Here is an 11,773-nt window from a genome sequence, read left to right on the forward strand (position 1 = left end):
CTACCGTCTACGGGGTCGCACAGAGTCGGACACAACTGAAGCGACTTAGCAGCTTCTTAGAGAAATCTTAATCATAAAATCAAAGGGGAAAAAAAAGGAAAAAAAGAATTCATGTACATCAGTCTTCCTTTGAAAATCCAAAATGACAATTTCTGCCTTTTTCCTTATTATACTGTTCATTTCATTTGTATTTAATGCAGCTCATTGCATGGCTGGGTTTAAGTCTGGCATTTCTCAAGTCTCTAACTGCCTGTTGGTTCTCCTCTTGTGTCCCATGGATTTCATCTCCCTGCAGATGTCTTCCTCAGGCCTGTCAGATGGTTCTATATCAATTATATGTCTTATATATATATATATATATATACTCTATATATAATGCATTATAACTATAGTAAATTATATAAAATAAATTATATACACATCAAATTATATACATATTACATATTAACTAATTACATTTAATTATATTAAAGCATCAAATACATTTCATGATTTGTAATTTCCTGTACAATCAGTTGGGAGGTCCCAACTCTTTAATAAACTCTTTTAATTTAATAAGACTATAATTCCTAGAGTTACAATAATGAAAATAGCATGTATGTCTGTGTGTTTCTGTGTCTGTACGTGTGTTTCTCTGTGTGTTTGTGTGTGTCTGCATGTTTGTGTGTGCGCGCGTGTCTGTGTGTGAGTTTGTATGTGTCTGTGTCTGTGTATCTGTGTGTATGTGTCTCTGTGTTTGTATATGTGTGTCTGTGTCTGTGTGTTTGTGTGTGTGTCAATGAGTGTGTGTGTATATGTCTCTGTGTGTGTGTCTGTGTGTGTCTGTGTGTGCACGTGTCCGTGTGTGTGTTTGTATATGTGTCTGTGTCTGTGTGTGTGTGTGTGTGTCTATGAGTGTGTGTATATGTCTCTGTGTTTGTGTCTATGTGTGTGTGTGTGTCTGTGTGTGTTTGTGTCTATGAGTGAGTGTCTGGGTGTGTGTGTGTCTGTGTTTGTATGTGTGTGTCTGTGTCTGTGAGTGTGTGTGTATATGTCTCTGTGTGTGTGTTTGTGTGTGTGTGTCTATGAGTGTGTGTGTCTGTGTATCTGTGTGTATGTGTCTCTGTGTATGTATGTGTGTGTCTGTGTCTGTGTGTTTGTGTGTGTGTCTATGAGTGTGTGTGTATATGTCTCTGTGTGTGAGTGTCTGTGTGTGTGTGTCTGTGTGTGCGTGTGTCCGTGTGTGTGTTTGTATGTGTGTGTGTCTGTGTGTCTATGAGTGAGTGTGTGTGTGTTTGTGTGTGTCTGTGTTTGCATGTGTCTATGTGCCCCATTTTTCTTGGTTCTGGAGTGAAAACCACAGGGACAGCTCTGTAGTTAATGGGAAGAGGTCACTGAGAGATTGCACACAGACACCACATGTGCTACACTTTACAGACGTTTCTCTAATAATCTGACGAGTGAAGGGGTGACTTTTCTCGAGCACAGAGGGATCCAGAGTTTCCCTAACTGACTCATAAGGCCAGCAGGGAGTGGGGGTGTGGTCAGGAGATGGGAGGTGCATGAATCGCTGAGTCAGGGAGACAGCTGCTGCCATTTAATTCTTGAGAAAACATTACCAGGCAGTAAACACCTCATGACTGTTCCCAACTCACTAGATCCTTTGGAGACTGTGCATCTGGAAAGGGGGAGCCATTTCTTCCATTAATATTGTGCAAACAAACAAGAATTGTTTAAAGTGCCTCCATGTACATTAGTTAATTGAAACAAAGGGTTTTGAATTCTAAAATGTATTTAAGGATTCACTCATGGGATGGTGGGCCCACATTTCCTGACTCTGTAATTCTTCACAAGGAATGAGAACATAACGTGTAGGAGGACAAATGTTTATACTGCACGTGTGTACTGTACCAGAAGAATGTAATAAATATGCCATTTCATAAATATACAATAAATATAAATGTAACTCTTGCTTGCATATTTACTTATAAATAAATCAGTTCAGTTCAGTCCAGTCGTGTCCGACTCTGTAACCCCATGCACTGCAGCACGCCAGGCTTTCCTGTCCATCACCAACTCCCAGAGTTTGCTCACACCCATGTCCATTGAGTCCGTGATGCCATCCGACCATCTCATCCTCTGCCGTCCCCTTCTCCTCCTGCCCTCAATCTTTCCCAGCGTCAGGGTCTTTTCTAATGAGTCGGGTCTTCAAATCAGGTGGCCAAATGATTGCAGCTTCCGTTTCCGCATCAATCCTTCCAGTGAATATTCAGGTCTGATCTCCTTTAGGATGGACTGGTTGGATCTCCTTGCAGTCCAAGGAACTCTCAAGAGTCTTCTCCAACACCACAGTTCAAAAGCATCAATTCTTAGGTGCTCAGCTTTCTTTATGGTCTGATTCTCACATCTATATACGATGGCTGGAAAAACCATAGCCTTGACTAGATGGACCTTTGTTGGAAAAGTAATATGCAGTCTAGGTTTGTCATAGCTTTCCTTCCAAGGATTAATTTCCATAAAATTTGCAATATAGTTATCAATAATATATCATTATAAATGGATGCAGGGCTGTTTGTGTGCTATCAATGTATAAGGTGATAGCAATGTATAACTGAGGATATATATTTACTGTTTAATCATGTATGAGTTTCATGTAATAAAATACCAAAATACAAAAATGTTTACATGGTTTACATAATTTATAAATAAATATTGGAAGTCCCTAGTGTCCTCATGGGAAAGAATCCATCTGCCAGTGCAAAGGACACGTGTTTGATCCCTGCTCCAGGAAGATTCCATGTGCCACGGGGCAGGAAAGCTCTCGCACCACAACTAATGAGCCCATGTGATGCAACTCCTGAAGCCCGTGCTCAGGAGCCCGGCCTCCAAAACAACAGAAGCCACTGGAGCGAAAAGTCTGTTTGCCACAACTAGAGAGTAACCCCCACTCGCTGCACGTACAGGAAGCCTGCATGCTCAACAAAGACCCAACACAGCTAAACATAAATAAATGCATGAAATGCTTATATACTTCTCACTCATGTCTTCCTTGGCTGACCATATGAATATAATAAATGTGGCTGCAGATAATAGTACATAAATAGATTACGGCTGATAGCACATCCTGGTACTGTAGAGAGATATGGAGCTATTTGCTCTGAGTCTTCTAAAGGAAGCAGAAAGATGCTGACCATCCATTTTTTTGTCAGTACGGGAGCAGGTAGGCTACCAGATAATGGAATCCTGGGACAACCAGGGTTCTAGTACACTCTAGGGGTAAGCCAGAAGCAGTGAGACGAGCAACAAGGGAAGTATAATGAATATCTCATCTCAATCTATAGTGGAACAGAATCTGAAAACACTGCTGCTGCTAAGTCGCTTCAGTCGTGTCCGACTCTGTGCAACCCCATAGACGGCAGCCCACCAGGCTCCCCCGTCCCTGGGATCCTCCAGGCAAGAACGCTGGAGTGGGCTGCCATTTCCTTCTCCAATGCATGAAAGTGAAAAGTGAAAGCGAAATCGCTCAGTTGTGTCCGACTCTTCACGACCCCATGGACTGCAGCCCACGAGGCTCCTCCATCCATGGGATTTTCCAGGCAAGAATACTTAAGTGGGTTGCCATATTCTTCTCTGTGAAAAACACTAGATATAAATATATGTATAACTGAATCACTGCTGCACACCAGAAACTAACTCAACACCATAAATCAAGGATATCTCACTGTTCTAAAAAGAGGTAACGAAGGCAGGAGGGAATCAAATCACAGAAAGCTCTGAGGGGGGTTCATGTTTGGGGTTACATGTACACCCATGGTAGATTCATGTCAATGTATGGCAAAACCTATACAGTATTGTAAAGTAAAATAAAGTAAAAATAAAAATTAAAAAAAAAAAAGAAAAGAAAAGAACTGCAGGGCTTGGCTCCCAGAAGGGTGCGTCTCCACCCACTTCCATTCCCAGGATCCCACCAGCCACGTGCTGACCTGTCCTCGTAGGACACGCAGTAACCTGAGGGTCAGCAGGCCAGGGTTGGGGTGCAGAAATGGAGCCCAGAAGCAGTGACTTCCTTCTGCTACTTTATGTCTCAGATGAAACACCACTCCCCTACCGTGCCTTGTCAGAAGTGAATATTCTCAAGACACAAGTCCACCGTCGCCCGGAAGCTTAGCAACATGGCTCACACCGTGCCCAAGGTGCCTTTCGTTCAGAACCCATGTAAACATGCCTCATCATGTCACTTCCTGCTTCAACATTTTTAGCAATCTCCAGGGAGTAAAGAACTAAATCTTACATGAGTCTTGACTTGAAATTCAACAGTACTGACGCAGGGACCGTCTTGGCGGTCCAGCGGTTAAGACTCCACCTTCCAAAACGCAGAATGTTGGGTTCCACGCACGGTCGGAGAACAAAGATCATGCATGTCCTGGAGCTGCTGACACAGCCAAAAAAAACAAAAAACAAACAATACTAATGCCAACCTAACTTTCAGGCCAAACACCCACACTTCTGTTAAAGACACACTGTTCATCTATCTGTATTTAATCCAAATAGTTTCTTCATCTTTTTTTTTTTTCACTTTTTCGATCTTGGTAATGTATTCATCTTTGTGTTCTTTATTTATCTACCACATTTTATTTTATAATTTTCTACATTGTTTCATAAATAAGACTACACATGCCTTGATATGAGTTATGGTACTAAATAATTCTTTAGTTTTTCTAATTAATTAATTTTGAAAGTGAAAGTAAAGTGACTCAGTCGTGTCCAACTCTCTGCGACCCCACGGAGGGTAACCTACCAGGCTCCACGGTCCATGGGATCTTCCAGGCAAGAATACTGGAGCGGGCCACCATTTCCTTCTCCACAGGATCTTCCCAACCCAGGGATTGAACCTGGGTCTCCTGCATTGCAGACAGACGCTTTACTGTCTGAGCCACTAGGGAAGCTCAAGTGTTGTTTATTTATTTTTAATTAATTTATTTTAATCAGAGACTAATTACTTTACAATATTGTGGTTGGCTTTACCATACATTGACATGAATCAGCCTTGGGTGTACATGGGTCCCCCCCATCCTGAACCCCTCCTCCCACCTCTCTCCCACCCCATCTCTCTGAGTTGTCCCAGAACACCAGCTTTGGGTGCCCTGCTTCATGCACTGAATTTGCATTAGTCATCTATTTTACATATGGCGTAAAGAATTCTTTACTTAAGAATTTCTCAGACTACATATTGCAAAGCATCTACATTATTTTGTACAGGGAAAACAAGAACACTTTAGGTCTTTAACTGGGACAGAAGAATCTGTCCTCTCAGTCACTATCCACCACATGGCTGTGGGCACCTGATTAATTACTGGGGACAGCAGTCCTCAATGTCCTTCTCTGAATCTGTGCCTTATCTGAACACCAATGTCATTCTCTCAATTTTCCTGATCTAAAAGGGGGAAATCCTTAAATACATGTTGAAACTTGGCAATAGGAACTGTTTCAAGGTCTGCTCCTCATCGAGTACAAACTACTTTAGGAAACAACAACAAAAAAAATGGATTTCATTTAGGGGTCTATGTGGGTTCCTATACCCCAATGCATTTTGCTGGTAAGGTCTATGGGAACATGTGTACCTTGCCCTCTCTGTATCTCTAAGCTCTTGGTTATTAGCACCCGATGAAAATGAAATCAAGGACTGAGTGAACATAGGAGGCAGAAAGTCACAGGACAAATGCAGCCAGAAATTGCAGCATTTGCTAAATGACAATGAGGCTATCCTGACTGAGTAGATTTTACTGGGTGGACAGACCCAAATTCGTGTCTTAATGATACTACGTTCTTTCATTTTGCATGTAAGGCTAACGAGAAGAGACATTACTCCAAGTTTTTGCAATGTAAACAGACTTCATACTGAATGAAAGCAAGGTTCATACAGTTGCTATTAAAAATAGTCATGAGATACAATTTTAAAAAATGACCAGGGAAACAGGCCAGTAAAATAAGTGTGAAGAATTTTACGTGAAATTTTGGCAGTTTAAATAATGACTTAGTCACAGGCAGCCATTGCAAAATTTTTATCTTCAGAAATTATTTTCAAGGATCTTCTCCAGGTAACAATATATAAAATCCTGGAAAAGAGGAATCTATGGCAAATTTAATCTCAGTCTTGGGTTGAGTTTAATCAGTGTGCATCAATGAACTTTGCAGGGAGTTAAGGAGCAGGACTCAATAGAAAGGACCCTGATTCTGGGAAAGGTTGAAGGCAAGAGAAGGGGATGACAGAGGAGGCTATGGTAGGATGGAATCACCGACTCAATAGACTTGAGTTTGTGCAAGCTCCGGGAGTTGGTGATGGACAGGGAAGCCTGGACTCCCTGCAGTCCATGGGGTCGCAAAGTGTTGGACACGAATTAGCAACTGAACAAGAAGCAGGAAGGTATACTCAAGGGGTAAATACCATTGTGATTTTAATAAGAAATGAGTAAATAAACATATTTACCTCCTCACACACTTACCCTGTCTGTGGGTTACATGGGTGAGATAAGAACACTTAAAAGCTATGCTCTAAGTGAGTGACAAGTATACGGGCAATACTCATTATAGTCATCATACTGTTCATTACCTCGTTCAATAAATCACAGAAGTTCTTCAGGTAATTATAACTAAACAACAATAAATCACAGGAGTTTTTCAAGTAATTATAACTAAACAAAAACACCTTGTAGCTCAGTTGGGAAAGAATTTGCCTGCAATGCAGGAGACCCAGGTTCAAATCCTGGGTCAGGAAGATCCCATGGAGAAGAGAATGGAAACCCCACTCCAGTATTCTTGTCTGGGAAGTCCCAGGGACAGAGGAGCCTGGTGGGTTACAGTCTGTGGGGTCGCAATAGTCAGACAGCACCTAGTGGCTAAACAATAACAACAACTTATTTAAGTCAATTAAAGCTTTATGTCTGAGACTGAGTATCTGATTATGTTGAGGGCTTTGCAAGTCTCAAGCATTTATTCAATATTATTTGGTTTTGGTTCAAAATTTAGCTCAAACCAAAATTTGGTTCAAACATATTGTCTCGCTGGTTTAGATAGCTCTGTGGGAAAATCAGGAGAAAAACATAATACTGTAATCTAGTATAAATGGACGAGCAATCCTATACTCACAAGTTTGTGAACCATGAACACTTCATGCTTTTGACACAAACGTGTTGAAGGTTAGAAATATGAGCTTCATTTTCTAATTGTCTTTAATTAAATTCTGTCTCAGACACAAATAAAGAATGGAGGTGGGGGACAAAACAAAATGAAACCTGCACCAGGAAAAGAGACAGGAATATACATCCAATCAAATTTTGCATTAAAATACAAAAGAAATTCAGTGGAAAATAAGAAATTTATGGAGTAAAGTTGCTGAAAAAGTGGGATATCCATATGCCCAAAACAAATAATTGAATGCATTCACTGCTTCATGTTTTAGAAATAACAGAGAGAGTCATAGACCTATATGTAAGACCTAAAACACCCTTGTGGCTCAGCTGGTAAAGAATTCGGCTTCAATGCCGGAGACCTGGATTTAATCCCTGGGTTGGGAAGATCCCTGGAGAAGGGAAAGGCTATCCACTCCAGTATTCTGGGCTGGACAATTCCAAAGACTGTATAGTCCATGGGGTCGCAAAGAGTCGGACACGACTGAGTGACTTTCGCTTCCAAAGCAAAGAAGACTCAAGAGGTAAAACATGGGAGGAAGCTCTGTGATCAAAGACCAAGAGGTTACTGATTGGAAAATATACCAAGGCAGATTCATTCACAGGGGTACTGTGTTACTAACCAGGCCTAGATCAACATGAAAATGTTTACCAAATTGAGGAACACTCTTAAGAAAGTACAAAAGAAGCCTGGGGCTAAGGAAAAATATTTACTCTTCTATCTCGAAAAGGACTTCTTCCCAGACTACATAAACAACCTCCAACCTTCATAATGAGGAAACAAATAATTCACTCCATAATGACCAAATAATTCAAAGAGACAGTTAGCAAAGAAAATAGACAAATGGGAAGTAGAGACCTAAAAAGTTGTCCCATGGCTTTATTCCCTCGGGAAATGAGTTACGACGGTAACTAGATACACTCACACACTTACTTTAACGTCTGCGATGAAAACAACTGATCACACAGTCCTGGCAAGGATCTGAAGCAAAGGAAAGTCTCAATGACTGTTGGCAGTACTCTAAAATCAGAATATACTGAGATCCAGTATTTCCACCCCAAGTGTACACCTAGGAGATACGATGGCTCAGTTTCTTATAGAGGCTTGTCTATTAACTTCCATTCATAAACATGTGAATGGGTAAAATGGGATATATCCATACTTCCTTGGTGGCTCAGGAGTAAAGAACCTGACAGGTGGAGAAGGCAATGGCACCCCACTCCAGTACTCCTGCCTGGAAAATCCCATGAAAGTAGGAGCCTGGTAAGCTGCAGTCCATGGGGTCGCTAAGAGTCGGACACGACCGAGTGACTTCCCTTTCACTTTTCATTTTCATGCATTGGAGGAGGAAACGGCAACCCACTCCAGTGTTCTTGCCTGGAGAATCCCAGAGATGGAAGAGCCTGATGGGCTACCATCTGTGGGGTCGCACAGCGTTGGACACGATTGAAGCGACTTAGCAGCAGCAGCAGCAGCCAGTGCAGGAGACGCTGGTTCCATTCTTGGATTGGGAAGACAAACTGGAGGAGAAAATGGTACCCACTCCAGTATTCTTCCCTGGGAAATCCCCACAGAGGAGTCTGTCCATGGACAAAGTCTACAGTCCACGGGGCTTCAAAACAGTTGGACACACTTAGCAAGTGAGCCCACACACATCACTGTGCCCAAGCAAGATAATACTTTACCAACTGAGTTATCAGGGAAGACCAAAAGGTTGATCTTCCCAACCCAGGGATTGAACCCAGGACCTCCTGCATTGCAGGCAGATTCTTTACCACCTGAGCCACAAGGGAAGAACAGGAATACTGGAGCGGGTAGCATATCCTTTCTCCAGGGAATCTTCCCAACCCAGGAAGCAAACTGTGGTCTCGGCATTGCACGTGGATTCTTTACCAACTAAGCTATCAGGGAAGTCCCAAGATAATGCAATGCAGGGGTCAATAGGAATGGAGTCTACAAAGAATACAGACAATTATTAAAATAAACATGCTAAGGGAAAGAAGCTAGAAACACACCCACAGATTCAATTTTTGGAAAATTCTAAAGGATGTCAATTGACTTATTGTGCCAGAAAATTGAAGAGGGGGTTGCCAGGACCGGGTGGGAGGTGACTGAGAAGGGTCAGAAGAAAGGATGAGCTAGGAGCCCAAGCATAGTTCTGAACTTGACAGATAAGCTCACCCTGCTGATTGAGGAAAGGTTTTCACAGCTCACTTCATCCAGAGCTTATCAGCGGTGCACCTCAAATACGTGAACTTTTGTTGAATCTCAAGTAGATGAGTTTTAACATCTCATCTTTCGCTTCAGCTATAGAGTTCAGTTCAGTTCAGTCGCTCAGCCACATCTGACTCTTTACAATCTTGTGAACTACACCACACCAGGCTTCTCTGTCCATCAGCAACTCCTGGAGTTTGCTTGGTTCAGTTACAGAGGTTCAGTTCAATTTCTATAATTTTATATCTCTAATCATTATCCCCCCCCTTTTTTTTTCTTTATTATTAACAAGATCATCACAGAGCTGGTGTCATCCTGAGAACAAACTGTCTGAGTATTATTTACAGAGTAGTTGCCCATGATTTGTTTAATCTGGGTTCCCTGACGCATGAACAGATCAGGAGGAAGGCTGAAAGAACACACATCTTAGTATCAGGAGCTAAAAATAAAGCAGAAATCTTACCCACTGTAGTGAGACTAGGTTATATCCACAAGGCAAACCAAAATTGTGGTGATGAACTTGGGAGGAATCCTTGAGTAGGGTAGGAAATAAGAATTTTCTCTTGTTGAAACTAATTCATTAAATTTACATATAACAATCTAAACTAAAAGAAGCCATAATGTATACACACACACACACACACACACACACACACAATAGAATACTACACAACCATCACAAAGTTGAAGTTCTTCCATCCGTAGCAACTTGGATGGACACTGAGGGTATAGGCTAAGTGAAAGAATTTAAACAGAGAAAGACAAATACTGTATGATATTGCTTATGCTGCTGCTGCTGCTGCTGCTAAGTCACTTCAGCCGTGTCCAACTCTGTGTGACCCCATAGATGGCAGCCCACCAGGCTCCTCTGTCCCTGGGATTCTCCAGGCAAGAACACTGGAGTGGGTTGCCATTTCCTCCCCCAATGCATGAACGTGAAAAGTGAAAGTGAAGTCGCTCAGTCGTGTCCAACTCTTTGCAACCCATGGACTGCAGCCTACCAGGCTCATCCATCCATGGGATTTTCCAGGCAAGAGTACTGGAGTGGGGTACAATTGCCTTCTCCTGATATTACTTATATGTTAAATCTAAAAAATAAATCCAACAGGTCAATATAAAAAAGCAGCAAACCAACAGATACACACAATCAACTAATGGTTACTAGTGTGGAGAGCAAAGAGGTTGGGGTAAGGTAACAGGAGGGGAGTAAGAGGTATTAGCTATTCAGTATAAAATCAACAGTGTACAAAACTATATTGTACAACACAGAGAATAAAGTCAATATTCTTATAATGATAAAAAATTATGTACATAAAAAATTATGAATCACTACATGATATGTTTATATCATACTGTACCATTAAAAATGGAAAAGACCCTCATGCTGGGAAAGATTGAAGGCAGGAGGAAAAGTGGATGACAGAGAATGAGATGGTTGGATGGCATCACCAACTCGATGGACATGACTTTGAGCAAGCTTTGGGAGTTGGTGATGGACAGCAAAGGCTGTCCATGAGATTGCAAAGAATCGGACCCAGTTGAGTGACTGAACTAACTGTACATCAACTGATACTTCAATTTCAAATAAAACATAAAGACTCCTCTGAGAAATGCCCTCATAACCGGTTCCTGGGACAGACGCCGCATATGAGTGCCCTTACACCAGACAGGGGCTTCCCTCATGCCTCAGTCAGTAGAGAATTCACCTGCAATACAAGAGGCTGCCTGCATGCAGGTGACCCGGGTACAATCTCTGGTCGGGAGGATCCCTTGGAGAGAGAAATGGCAACTCAATCCAATCGCTTTGCATGGGAAATCCCATTGACAAGAGGAGCCTGGGGGGCTACAGTCCATGGGCACCAGAGTGGGGCACAATTGAGTGACTAAGCCACACCAGACAGTACCATCTTTATTTTTGAAAAATAAGCTTAAGCTGACTGCTTCAATGCTAAAGGAATAACACAGAATTTGGGGTTATGTGTCTAGGACTGTGTGTCCCATTTTGGAATCTGAGGATACAATGAAGGGTTAATGCAGCCACAGTAGGGAAAGTGGAGATGTGCTGCTTGCAGACAAGATGTTCTGCCAAGGAGACAGACACAGCCTTGAGATTAATGGTCCCTTGCATACGAGGGAACATTCCCTTCTTGTGATAAGGGCTCTGGACAGACTCTGCAGTAGGCCGGAATTTCACTCCTTTTTGCTGTACGATAACATTTATGCACATGCGCTATACTGAAAAGGCTTGGTCATACTGTCTGGAACTCTGCCCGGGGGGGCTATATAAAAGTAAACCGCAAGGCTGCTTGCTTGTGCAGTTATTATATTTCCTCTGGCCAGAGTGTCTCTCTTGTGTGTGTGTCTTCTTTTGTGTAATTTCACTCGTAATCTC

The sequence above is a fragment of the Budorcas taxicolor genome, chromosome X (assembly GCF_023091745.1).
Source record: "Budorcas taxicolor isolate Tak-1 chromosome X, Takin1.1, whole genome shotgun sequence".
NCBI classification, from domain to species: Eukaryota; Metazoa; Chordata; class Mammalia; order Artiodactyla; family Bovidae; genus Budorcas; species Budorcas taxicolor.